We start from the raw sequence: 13,566 nt of genomic DNA, 5'->3' as shown, positions 1-13,566 counted from the left end.
GCCCCCTCCGGCTGTTTAGGGCTGGAGAATAATAGGCGGAAGTCTCCCAAGTTGGGGGTAGCGGTGGTGGGGGTGCGGGAAGGGTGTTGGGAAGAAAGTAAGTTTGAAGGAGACCTCTAGGGATGGACCCCTGGCTCCAAAATGAGATGAGATACCAGGGAGGGCTTTCAGAAGTGAAGACGGCTTAGAGAGGAGACGGGGGTGGGGGGTATCCCCTTTTCTTTGGAAGTACAGTTCCGAACCGCTTGGGTTAACTGTTCTGGTTCTGACAGTCGCCTTTAGGTTACTCCCACCATAGAACTGGACTACTACTTTTCTTTTGGGAAATGGGTAGGGAAGTGTGGCACCGCGAGAGGGCCAAGTTTAAGAAGGGGGAGTAGGACTCGCTCAGGTGCGGAGTGCTTGTCCGGTAGTTCGCTGCAAGAACCTAGCAGTCCCGGATTTCAAAGGCCTCCAGCTGTCCCGCCTACGGAGGGGCGGACCGGGGGGAGGAGCTCGGAGCGGCCTCAGCCAGAGGCGGAGCGGGGGCGGGGCCCGAGCGGAGCGGGCGGGGTGGGCTGTGGACGCGAGGCGGAGCGGGGCCCCACACAGGCCGCGGCGGCTGGCTTGGGCCCCTACGGTCCCGGCGGCGGCTGGAGGAGGAAGCCAGGCGGCTGGAGGAGGAGGGGAGGCGGAGGAGGCCGAGGCTGGAGCGCCGCTCGCCGCAGAATCACTTCCCGGGCTCAGCAGGGAAAGGTACGGCGCACCCCTCTACGGTTCGCGGCCCACCAGCCTTCGCTCGGGCGTTGGCAAGGACTGCGGCTGCCGGCAGGAGTGGTGAGGGGCCGGGAGCTGCTCCTGTAGCTCCGGAGGGCTCGGCCGGTCCCGGGCTCCAGCCGTCAGCACGGCGCCGGGGCTGGAGGCTAGGATGTGCGGTGTTCACGGAGCCTTGTTGAGAGCGGTGGCGCCGCGCCCCCCTCGCTCCTTTGCTGGGAGGCAGTGGACTGACCCGGGGTTGCGGGGATCCTCGGCGGGCCAGGGCGAGCGCGCCTGGGACGTAAGGCAGACTGGTCCCCGAGGGCTGCGTGCCCGAGGGAAGCGCCCGGGGTGTCCGGCGGGCGCGCTCCGTGGGCACAGACAAAGCCGGGCGCGGGCGCCAGCAATGACTAGAACAGCCCGAGGGTGGGTGCTGGGGAAAGAAGAGGAGACTCTGGAGAGACAACCCGGACCTGGGGAGAGACTGCGTCGCCCTCTTACGGGGCATCCGAGTGGTCTAGTTGGAGGCCCCCAGCAGGGTGAGAAGGAGCTGTTTCGAAAGGGCCAACTAGGGGTACACGGGCTGTCCCCGGGCTTGGCGGGAGGCAGACTCGGAAAAAGGCAGGCTGTATTTGAGCGCTCACTTTGGAGGAGAGGTTGAGGGGAGCCACTGTCCCGGAGTGGGGGATGGGTCTTGCTTAGATCCGGCGAGGGGCCTGCGGACCCCGGTGGTGCTTGCAACAGAAGGGGACTAGCTCGGTGAGCAGCGTGTACGGTGAGATGAGTCTACAGGCTGTTTGCCGACGTGCCATTTGGTGTTCCATCCCATGCCAGTCCGTGGGGGCCACCTAGGCAGTGGTTGGAGTAAGCAGAGGCAGCAGGTGCCCGTGTGTGTGGGGGTCACACGAATAGAGAGGGCAAATAAGAGTGCATCTGAAAAGTGCATAGTGAAGGCCCTAACCTCTGCCACCTCTGTTCCCTTCTTTCTGGTTAGGGAGCAAAAAGCACCCAATTCCTGCCCCATTGACCGTTCCTGCCCTTGGGCTTCATGGTGGGACTCACTGTGCCCCCATTCCTCAGTTACCTCCCTTCTCTCTAGTGTTATCATTGACTTCTTTTCCCCTGCGTGATTCCGAGAACATCTTCTGCCACTCTTACCCCCATTTCATTTTCCTATTTTTGACCAGCCCCTTTCAGCTGTGCCTGCTCCAGATCCCTGGGACTCTTCAGCCCACTTGACCTGGCTTTGGTCCCACACTTCCTGAAACTAGGTCTTCCTTCACTTGGTGATCAGTTCTCCTAGAACCAACATCCTCCTTAGGCTTCTCCTGGTTTCCTTCCTCTCTCCATAGCTGACTCTCCTAAGACGTCTTTGCTTCACTCAACTAAATGTCCCTGGGCTCTGTCCTCAGCTGCTCCACCCCTACTTCCCTTCCTCTCTTCTTTTCTCCCCTTTCTCTTTACTTAGATTTACCATGTCCAACTTTCATTCATTTTTGTGATTTTTAAAATCAAGGGTTAATCTACAAACATCTTAAGTGTATATAATTTTCATCCTCATGATTTTAAATAGCAAATTTTATCTCCAGCCCCAGCCTCTCAATCCAGTCATTCATCTGATGATTTGTTGTGTCCCTGGATGTTTCAAAGATATGAAACATGTAATATGGATGATATAGAAACCTTTGATAACATTGCACCTCCAAACAGGCTTTCTCATCTACATTTAGTAAATGACCCATAAACCTTTAAACTTTTACAGATGTCAGGCAACATCAATTCCTTCCTCAACTTCTTTCTTCACATTCAGTCCAAACAGCCAGTCCTTTTGCTTCTTTCTGCAAAGTCAGTCTCAGACCTGTTTACTTATGCCTTTGACTTTAGGGCTAACCCCCTAGGATGAGCCACTTTTTTTGTTTTGTCTGAACTGCTGTAGTGGCTGCTAACTCCACTCTCCATGTCTGCACTTGCCCTCCTCTGATCATTTTAATAGAGCAAGCAAGAGCTATTTTAAAAAATAAACATTGAATTATCCCACTCTAACTAAAATCTGATGGTTTGGAAGAAAATGAACTTGGAATAAAATCTCAAAAGCTTCCTCCTGGCCTATGAGACTACCTCCCTGATCTGCCCACTGCAGACCTCAGCCTGACAGCCACATCAAATCACTTATGTCTCTTGAACACCCTAAGCTTTTTCCTGCCCCAGGGCCTTTGCTCATGCTGTTTCCTCTACTTGGAATACTCTCCCAAGGTTCTTAATTGTGTTGACTCAGCATCTTGAAGTTCTCAGCTTAAATTATGTTGTTGATGTTGTTAAGTGCTGTCAAATTGGTTCCAACTCATAGCACCTTTGTCCAGGGTTTCCAATGAGTGGCTGGTGGGTTTGAGCTGCCAACCTTGTAGTTAGCAGTCTAGTGCTTATCCTGTAATGCCACACCAATACTCTTTAAATAAGTATTCCTTTCTCAATTGCCTTCCTTAACCATCTAGTCTTGGTAGAGGTCTCCACCCCACCTGAATTTATCATTAGCACCTGGTTTACATTCTTCATTTTATATATATGCCCAACCTTAACGGTTTGGTTAGTCTGTGTACTTGACTTTCTCCAGCTTCTTGAAGATTGAACACTCTACTGAGGGATCCATTGCTGTTTCTGGATCATCTAGCATGTTACTGATGCTCAGAAAATCTTGAGCCAGGTGGGAAGGTTGGGGAGGGCTGGGCCGAAAGAGGTGGGTATTGCAGCCAGCACAGGAACCCTAAAGTGACCATGACGATTTTTATTTTATGTCCACAAAAGCAGTTGCAAGAATCTGAGGGGACCAGTGGGATGTGAAAAAGGGAAGTGGAGAAGGGTGACTTGAGGGCAGTGGGAAATGTGGATGGAGACAGTGTGGGTAACAGCCGGGGTTAAATGACTCCCTTTGTTCTCTTTGGAAGAAATCTAGACTGGTTCAATGAAAGGTTAATGAGTGTGTGTGTATGTGTGTGATGGGGGTTGTTGGTGGAAGATTCCTAACTTAGGTGATGGGGGTGGCCCAGGCAGCCAGTCTAGGGAGGATTTATTTTAGTCTACTTCCTTGGGTGATTGCTGGGTGCCCAGCCCTGGAGCTTGGGGAGTTGAAGAGAAGGGGGAAATATGAGCTGGGGGTCTTACTGCAGACCCAGACACTTCCTACCATAGCTTTCCCCATTTCTACAGAGCAGGCAGCCAAGGAAGGGAGGGGAGCGGGCCCTGGGCATGGGGACCAGGTGATACTATGTCCTCAGGTGACACTATGAAGAGAGTGCTGGAAGAAAGGGCTGGCATGCTGAAGCAAGCCTTTGGACACAGATGGGTGGGAGCCAGCCCTGATGGAGGAAATCAGGCAGAGAGCAAGAGACAGCAGGGTCATGTTTACTCACTGTGTATGAGTCTTATCTTAAGAACTTAGCAAATACTGACTCCTTTAATCCTTTTAACAGCTCTAGCAGATAGATCTTATTCCCATTTTACAGATGGAAAGATTGAGGCACTCTAGAAAGCAAGAAATTGCTCAGTGTCAGACTGGGCAGAGTCAGGCTTTGAGGCCAGGCAGCCTGACTCCAGAATCCACTCTAATCACTTCTCTCAGGCTTCTTAGATACACCCCAGCTGAGGACTTCTTAACAAACAAGTGGGTTTTCCTGCCTCTTGGAGACGTCTGACTTTCGGACTGAGGAGGTAAAAAAGAAGCCCTATCCTACAGTGGAGGGACCCCTGTTTGGAGTGGGGACCTGGTTTTTCTCTATCATGTTCTATTTTCTCTCAGGAGGGGGCTCCAGGTCTGGGATAAGTTGTTGGGCATCACCCACATGTGAGGAGGTCTCCTGCTTCTAGGATAAAACCAGCTTTCTGTTTGAGATGCCATCATTAGAACTGTACCCCTCTGGGGTTATGGGGCCCTCTTCATTTGGTTCTTAAGATCCCAACCACCCTGGGAGAGGAGAGGGAGATCAGATAGGGACCATGGGCTTTTTGGGATTCCATCTAGAGTGTTGTGAAGTGTTGCTTCGAGATGGGCTTTGGGAAACCTGGCTGCCCAGAGGGTCTGTGACTTAGGTAGGGGTCTGACTAGGGCTAGGGCCAAGGTGGGAGCAGAGCTGGGGAGGGTGCTGAATAGATAAATAGTAATTGAAAACAGTTTAGTCCTCATCTCTTTTTGTCTGTCTGTAGAATGGGACTAGGGAGACCTTTTCCTTGGCTCCATGGACTCTGTGGAGACTGGGAAACTCCTTGAGGTTACATGCTTGAATGCCTTATCCTTGCTGAGCCAGGGAAAAGGAGCAAGGATTCCTTCCCTGTGGATGCCAGCCCTAGGAGCCGGGCCAGGACTGGAGGAGGGCGTGGTGGCCCTGCCTTGCAAAATCTTCCTGTAGGGCAGGAGAACACCTCTGTGCAGATGACATGGGCTCTCAGGGGCCTGACCAGCTGGCTCAGGGAGGGTTTGCTGACCACACAGTGATGGGTCTGTTTGTTCCAAATTCTGAGCCCCAGGGTTTAGGGGACTAGGTTCATCTATTCCGGAAAATCCTTCCAGCCCTTAGAAAGAGAGGGAAGCAGGGGTGGTGGGCATTCTCTTCTGCATTTTGGAAAACTGAGGCATAGAGAAAGCACACTGCTGCTGGAAATTCACCAGGCCCCAGGGTTCTCAAGGAGAGGCTCCCTTCCCTGCCTGACAGCTGGAGGAGGCTTAACTCCTTATCTGCTGAATGGAGGTGGAAAGCTGTGCCTGAGCTTGAGGTGGGCAGACTGGAGCTAAGGGTGGACTTCCTGACAAGCAGACACTGGAACTGGTTATCTGCAGTTGGCATTTGGCATTTCCTATGTCCCAGCCTGGTGCTAGGAACCCCTGGGAAGCCAGGATACAGCCCCTTTTTCTGGGAAATAGAGTGAGCCACAGTAGGTGTGCTGTGACATGGTGTAGTTCAGACCAGCTTCCTGGAGGAAGTGGTCCTTTGGGAGGGTCTGGGATGGCTTTGGTGGATAGAGGAGAGGATGGCATGTCTCAAGGTGGAGGGGAAACCTTTGCCTGGAGAAGTGGGTTGAAGTCAGATTGGGGAAGGTCAGAACTGTCAGTCTGCTGAGTCTGTATTTCAGGATTTGATTGAGGCCCCAGGGAGACATCCAAGGTTACAATAGGCCAAGGGTACAGTGACTGGAGGAGAACAGTGCTTTATAAAATCCCATCTCAAACTATAATGTATACCCAAATCACCTGGGCAGCTTGTTAAAATGCAGGTTCTGATTCAGCAGGTCTGGATAAACAAGCCGAAAGGGCTCAATATCTGGACAATGGTCTTTGAAAAAGATCAAGAAGATTTATTGTAATGTGCAGTGCAAGGAACCAGTGGGACCTAATAAGCTTCTAGGTTATATGATACTCTGGCTACTGGTTGAAAGGCTACAGTTCGTGTAGCAGATTTTAGATCCTGGGCTGTTGGGACTAGGCAGTGCAGGAGCAGATGCAATTCAAGTGGGACCTGGAGCATGTTGTTGCTGTTAGGTGGCATTTAGTTGGTTCTGACTCATAGCGACCCTGTGCACAACAGAATGAAACACTGCCTGCTCCTCTGCCATCCTCACAAGTATTCTGTTTGAGCCCATTGTTGTGTCAAGCCATCTCTGGGGATCTATTTTTTGATGACACTACCAAGCGTGAAGTCCTTTCTCCAGGGCTGATTCCTCCTGATAATGTGTATAGAATGAGAGATGAAGTCTTCCTATCCTGGTTTCTAAGGAGCATTCTGGCTGTACTTTTTGCAACACAGATTTGTTTGTCCTTCTGGCAGTCCCTGGTACTTTTCATATTCTTTGCCAGCACATAATTCAAATGCATTGATTCTTGTAGGGTCTTCCTTGTTCATTGTCCAACTTTCACATGCATATGAAGCAACTGAAAATACCATGGCTTTGGTCAGGTGCACAAACTGATATCTTTGCTCTTTAACATTTTAAAGATGTTTTTTGCAGCAGATTTTCCTAATGCAGTATGTCGTTTAGCATATTCTTGACACCTGCTTCCATGAGTGTTGATTTTAGATCTAAGCAAAATGAAGTCCTTGAAAATGTCAGTCTTTTCTGCATTTATCATGATGCTATTGAGGATTTTCATTTTCTTTATAAACATTGAGGTACAATCCATACTAAAGGACAACCTTTAGTAGTCTTTGATCTTCATCAGTGTTTCAAGTTCTCTTCACTTTTCAGCAAGGAAGATTGTTCCATCTGCATACTGCAGGTAGTTAGTAAGTCTTCCTCCAAGCCTTATGCCATGCTCTTCTTCATATAATTCAGCTTTATAGATTATTTACTCAACATACAGATTGAATAAATATGGTGAAAGGATACAACCATTCAGTATCCCCTTATTCTGTTTGAATGACTGCCTCTTGGTCTATGTACAGTTCCTCATGAGCACAATGAAATGTTCTGGAATATCCATGCTTTGCAATGTTATCTATAGTTTGTTGTGATCCACAAAGTCAAATGCCTTTGCACAGTCAGTAAAGCACAAGTAGACATCTTTCTGGTATTCTTTCTTTTAGTCAAGATCCATTTGATGTCAGCAGTGATGTGTCTAGTTCCACATACTTTTCTGAATCCAGCTTGAATTTCTGGCAGCTCCATGTTGATGTGCTGTTGCAACCAGTTTTGAATTATTTTCAGCAAAATTTTACTTGCATGTGATATTAATGATATTGTTCTATATTTCTGCATTCTGTTGTGTTACCTTTCTTTGGAATGGACCCAGATAAGGATCTCTTCCAGTTGGTTGGCCAGGGAGCTAGTTATCTTGCAAAGATCTTGGCATAGACAAATGAGAGTGCTTCCAGCATTGCATCAGTTTGCTGAAACATTTCAGTTGGTATTCTGTCAATTCCAGGAGCCTTGTTTTTTTTTGCTAATGTCTTTAGTGCTGCTTGGACTTCTTCCTCCAGTACCATCAGTTCTTGATCATATGCTACCTGTTGAAATGGTTGAAGCATCAACAAATTCTTATTGATACAATTCTTTGGGTACAACTACTCTGTGTATTCCTTGTCTTCTTTTGATGTTTCATGCATTATTCAATGTTTTGCTCATAGGACCCTTTAATATTGCAAGTTGAGGCTTGATTAGTTTTTTTCTTCCATTCTTTCACCTTGAGAAATGCTGAGGATGTTCTTCACTTTTGGTTTTATAACTCCAGGACTTTGTGCATTTCATTATAATACTCAACTTTATCTTCTCAAGCTACCCTTTGAAATTTTCTGTTCAGCTCTTTTACTTCCTCATTTCTTCCATTAGCTTTAACTTCTCTGTGCTCAAGAACAAGTTTCAGAGGCTCTTCTGACACCCATTTTGGTCTTTTTCTTTCTTTCTTTTTTTCCTGTCTTCCTAATGACCTTTTACATTCTTTATGGATGATATGCTTGATGTTATCCCATAACTCTTAGTTTTCGGTCATTAGTGTCTAATGCATCAAATCTGTTCTTGAGATGGTCTTTAAATTCAGATGGGACATATTGAAGTTCATATTTTCGCTCTCATGTGAACTTACTTTAATTTTCTTTAGCTTCAGCCTGAACTTGCATACGAGCAATTGATGCTCTGTTCCACAGTTAGCCCCTTGCTGTGTTTTGGCAGATGTTACTGAGCTTCTCTATCATCTCTTCCCACAGTTATAGTCAATGTGATTCATGTGTATTCCATCTGGTGAGGTCCACGTGTATTCTTGGTGGTGTTGTTAGGTGCCATCGAGTTGGTACTGACTCATAGCGACCTTATGCACAGCAGAACGAAACACTGCCCGATCCTGGGCCAACCTCACTACTGTTGCCACGCTTGAGTCCATTGATGCTGCCACTTGGCTAATCCATCTTGTTCAGGGTCTTCCTCTTTTTCTCTGACCCTCCACCTTACCAACCATGATATCCTTCTCCCTCCTGACAATATGTCTGAAGTATGAGAGACGAAGTTTGGCCATCCTGGCCTCCAAGGAGCATTCTTTGGAGTGCTGCACACCATTTATATTGTGAAAAATGGTATTTGCAATGAATAAATCATTGGTTTTGCAAAGTTATGTCATGTGATCTCCAGCTTCGTTTCTATCACCAAGACCATATTTTCCAACTACCAACCCTTTCTCTTTATTTCCAATTTTTGCATTCCAGTCATTAGTAATTATCAGTGCATCTTGATTATATGCTTAGTCAAGTTCAGACTGAAAATGTTGGCTGCATTCAATGTCTTCAACATTGTCTTTAGTGATTGGTGTATAAATTTGAATAATAGTGGTATTAACTGGCTTTCCTTGTATTGTATGGATATTATCCTACTTCAGACAGCATGATACTTCAAGATAGATCTTGAAATGTTCTTTTTGATGATGAATGTGATGCCATTCATTTTGAAAATATCATTCCTGGTGTAGTAATCCATATGATTGTCTGATTCAAAGTGGCCAATTCAAATTCATTTCAGCTTACGAATGCATAGGATACTGATCTTTATGTATTACATTTCATTTTTGATATTTCCAATTTTCCTAGACTCGTACTTGGTACATTCCACACTCCAGTTATTAATGTATGTTTGCAACTGTTTCTCCTCATTTTAAGTTGCGCCTCATTAGAAATTGAAGGTCTTGAAAACTTTGCTTGATTATGGTCAAGTCTACTCTGGTAGCGTAGTGGTTACGAATCGGGCTGCGAACCTTAAGGTCAGCAGTTCGAAACTACCAGCCGCTCCGCGGGAGAAAGATGAGGCTTTCTACTCCCGTAAAGATTTACACCCTCGGAAACCCTGTACAGGGTCGCTATGGGTCGGAACCGACTCGATGGCACTTAACAACAACAACAACAACTCTGAGGAGGCGGCTCTTCCCTAGTTACATCTTGAGGACCTTACAACCCAAAGGGCTCATCTTCTGTCACTATATCAGACAGTGTTCTGCTTCTATTCATAAGGTTTCAGTGCCTAAGCCTTCTGAATGGAAGCACTGTGGTTCTATACCATAAGCACTGGACTGTAAACTACAAGGTACAAGATTTGAGTCTGCCAGCCACTCTGTAGGAGAAAGATGAAGTTTTCTGCTCCCTCGAAGTTGTAAAGTCATGGAAACCCTACATACAGAGTTGCTGTGAGTTGGAACCTACTCGATGGGACTTAGCAACCACAAGCTTTCTAAAGTGGTCCGCCTCTTCTTCTTCCTCTTCTGTCTTTGATTGGACACTCTGCTGAGACATGTCCACCATGGGTGACCCTGTTGATCTTAAAATACCAGTGACATAGCTTCCAGCATCACAGCAACGCACAAGCCTCCACAATAAAACAAACAGACAGACATGTAAAGGGAATCATCTTGGCTCCTGTGCACTGTATTGGGGGTGGTGATTAGGGGAATCCTTTTGTGGAGGCTGAGCTGGGGGCCCAGATGAGACTAGGGGCCAGAAAGGCAGAGAGGTGTGTGAGGATGGTGAGGGGATACAGGGTCTGCTTCTCTGGGAGGGAATGCTAGCTGAGGAAGTTTGACACACAGGCCTGATTCCAAATGCTTGTGATTGAGGAGTGCCCAAGAGCTTGGGGAGTTGTTTTGGGTGACGGTGCCCCAGGGCAGGCTGACATGCAGGGCACCTTATCTCTGCCCACAGCTGAGCCAGATGTTGTGGGGCGCCAATCTGGGGTCAGCACTCTTCCTGTAGCCAGGATGTGGCCCAGGAGGGTGGGGAAGCAGTGGATTCCAGCCCTAGCTATGGTTGTTTTTGTTGTTAAGTGATGTCGAGTCGATTCCAACCCATAGCGACCCTGCACAGGGTTTCCGAGGCTGTAAATCTTTACGGGAGCAGAAAGTCTCATCTTTCTCCCGCGGAACAGTTGGTAGTTTCAAACTGCTGACCTTAAGGTTTGCAGCCCTATTCATAACCACTACGCTACCAGAGCTCCTGGTATCTTCTCTTAAAAGTCCCCAAAGTCTCCTTAGCTGTTGAGCCATCACCCCCAGCGTGAGGGGTGTTCTTCACCACGGCTGGGTGAGCCCCCATAGCTGCTGTGTGCCGCTTTGTCCCACTGGGGCTATCTTCCACCTGGAAGTGGGGAGTTCTGGATGCTTCTCACTGTTGTGTTCCTCTCTGGGCCTCTACAAGCGAGTGTCCACTCCCCTCTAAGGCCTCAAGTTCCTCATCTGTAAATGATAGGGGGCAGTCTTCTCTCTGAAGGATTGGGTTTGGGTCACAGGGTTTGATGGGCAGGACACTATATTCCCTGAAAGGTGGCTTAGCACATTCTAGTTTTGGTTTAATGTTACACCTTGCATGCTAGTGATGGAGTAGAAGCAATAGTCTGCGCTGAAGAACTGTCCAGCTTGCTTTGGGGATCTTCCAAGGTTCTTGATGCAAAGGCCCTTGCTCTCTGGACTGGACATGACTGGGAGGGGATATGAGGGCACTGGTCAGATTACGAGATCCTGGTGTGGCGCTATGGGTTAATGCGCTGGACTGCACAGCTGGTTTGAACCAAAAGGTCCAGTGGTTCAAGCTCAACAGCTGCTCCTTGGAAACCCTATACAGTGTTGCTATGAGTTGGAACCAACTTGACGGCATGTAACAACAACAAAAGCAACAACAACGGCATAGCAGCCAGTTGACTCCATGGAGGGGTGGTAAGGACATCCACTGCCCCAGGGCAGTGCTAAGAGGGACTGGTGGGGGCCAGGGTTCTATGTGTCCTCAGACGGAACTCCTCAAATACCCCACCAAACTCAAACCACTCTCGATTAGCCAGTTCTAAGTCATAGCCACCTTGTAAGATAGAGTAGAATTGTCCCACAGGGTTTTGAAGACTAATCTTTACAGAAGCTGACTGTCATCTTTCTGCCACAGAGCAACTGATGAGATGGAACTGCTGACCTTACAGTTAACAGCTCAGCGCTTAACCATGACACCACCAGGTCTTATAAATGCCCCACCTACCCACTGTGGTTGAGTTGATTCTGAGTCATAGCGACCGTATAGAACAGAGTATACAACTGCACCCTAGGTTTACTGAGACTATAAATCTTAATTGGAACGTATAGCCTCATCTTTCTCCTTCAGAGTGGCTGGTGGGTTTGAACCATTGACCTTGTGGTTAGCAGACCAATGCTTAACTGATAACACCATTAAGGTTCCAAAATGTCTGTCACACAGACCTGAGGAACCAGTTGTATCTGAGGAACCAGTTGTATCCCCCCTTTGATTCCTGCCACTGGGCCAGGCTGTACTGAGGAAGGTGGGGACCTTTTGATTAGCAGACCAATGCTTAACTCATAGCATCACTAAGGTTCCAAAATGTCACACAGACCTCCTAAAAACAGGTGTCTGCGGAACCAGTTGTATCCCCTCTTTGATTCCTGCCACTGGGCCAGGCTGTACTGAGGAAGGAGGGAAGGGGCAGCATTTCTCAAAGATTGTTCTGAGAAACCTCAATCCCACCAGCAACTGTGGGTGGCTAAAGAATTCAGTGGACAAATAAGGGTAGAAAATGGATATTCATTCCACCACTCTGTGGAAGATTGAAAAATGCATTTAAAAAGCTCTGACAAATCCTGTAGAAAAGGAGCCATTTAATGTTTCCCAAGTGGATTTAAAATATTAAGCCGCTCTGGTAGCATAGTGGTTACGAATTGGGTTGCTAATCTCAAGGTCAGCAGTTCAAAACTACCAGCTGTTCCACAGGAGAAAGATGAGGCTTTCTGCTCCCGTAAAGATTTACAGCCTTGGAAACCCTATACAGGGTTACTATGAGTCGGAACTGACTCCACAGCACATATCAACAACAAGAAGTGAATTTGGCTTTGGAAATCTCTTTTATGAAGACTTCCTAATAATATCCCACTGGCCATGAACACACACTAGGGGAAGGGCTGATGCAGGAGGTGCTGCTTAATGGGAGAGCAGTAACACGGGGAATGGATGGAGCCAGAAGTGCTCAGGAGAGAAGGCAGGATGGATGGGTGGGTGACCTCTTGGGGAAGGTGGATTTGGTGGGTCGGGCAGTATTTGAACAGTCAGTGGAAGAGATGGACACTGCAGAGGGAGGAATGGGTTGGAGGAGACCTGGGCCGAGAACCAGCCCTGGGTTTTTGAGTTCACTATGGGGGTGTAAGGAAGGGCCTGTCTGATATTCAGGACCCAACTGTTGCCAGGCCAGGGTCTTTGGGATCCTGGGAGGGCTTTTTACTGTACACCTCCCTGCCATCGCCTTACTTTAAAAGCTTTCACCCAACCTTTCAGCAGGGTTGAAATGTCCGGACAAGAAGCTAATCCTGACCATGCCTCAATGTCCTTATTTGTACAATGGGGGTAATACTGCCACCCTCTTGTCCTTCAAAGATTTATAATCTTGGAAGCCCTAAGGAGCATTCTACTCTATCATTTCCTCTGTTCCTTGTGGAGTCTTAGTGTGGCACTATGGGTTAATGCAGCAGATTGCAAAGCTATTTGAACTGCAAGGTCAGCAGTTCAAGCTCACCAGCTGCTTCTCGGAAACCCTATACAAGGTCACTATGGGTTGGAACTGACTCGACGGCACTTAACAGTAACAACAACTGTATCCTCTATGGTTGCTGTGAGTTGGAATCAGCTCAGTGGCAATGGATTTAGCTTGGGTAGAATCTTTGTGACACTTTTCCCTATTGGCTGCTCTTACTAGTGATACCATGGCTGGAGGCAGTGTCTCCAGGAGGGTCCTGGGTAAGGGGACACTAATTGCAGGCAAGAGAGACATAGAAACCAGCATAGAGCTGTGTGAAGCTTGGGGTGGGGGTCTTTTTTTTTTTTTTTTTTTTTT

General features: G+C 47.8%; 1 protein-coding gene across 3 annotated transcripts in view; it reads left to right on the top strand.

The window, feature by feature from the left end:
* The first annotated feature begins 527 nt into the window (after window positions 1–527).
* Window positions 528–13,566, top strand: part of SMOX (spermine oxidase) — a 62,056-nt gene continuing 49,017 nt past the window's right edge. For all 3 annotated transcript variants that reach the window (XM_006877681.1, XM_006877678.1, XM_006877677.1), the window contains exon 1: window positions 528–735. The gene's annotated coding sequence lies outside the window, so the exon portion shown is untranslated. The remainder of the gene's footprint in view (window positions 736–13,566) is intronic.

This window comes from Chrysochloris asiatica, unplaced genomic scaffold (assembly GCF_000296735.1).
Source record: "Chrysochloris asiatica unplaced genomic scaffold, ChrAsi1.0 scaffold00555, whole genome shotgun sequence".
Taxonomy (NCBI): domain Eukaryota; kingdom Metazoa; phylum Chordata; class Mammalia; order Afrosoricida; family Chrysochloridae; genus Chrysochloris; species Chrysochloris asiatica.
The sequence above is the reverse complement of the archived record's forward strand: the minus strand, read 5'-3'. Positions and strand labels throughout refer to the sequence as shown.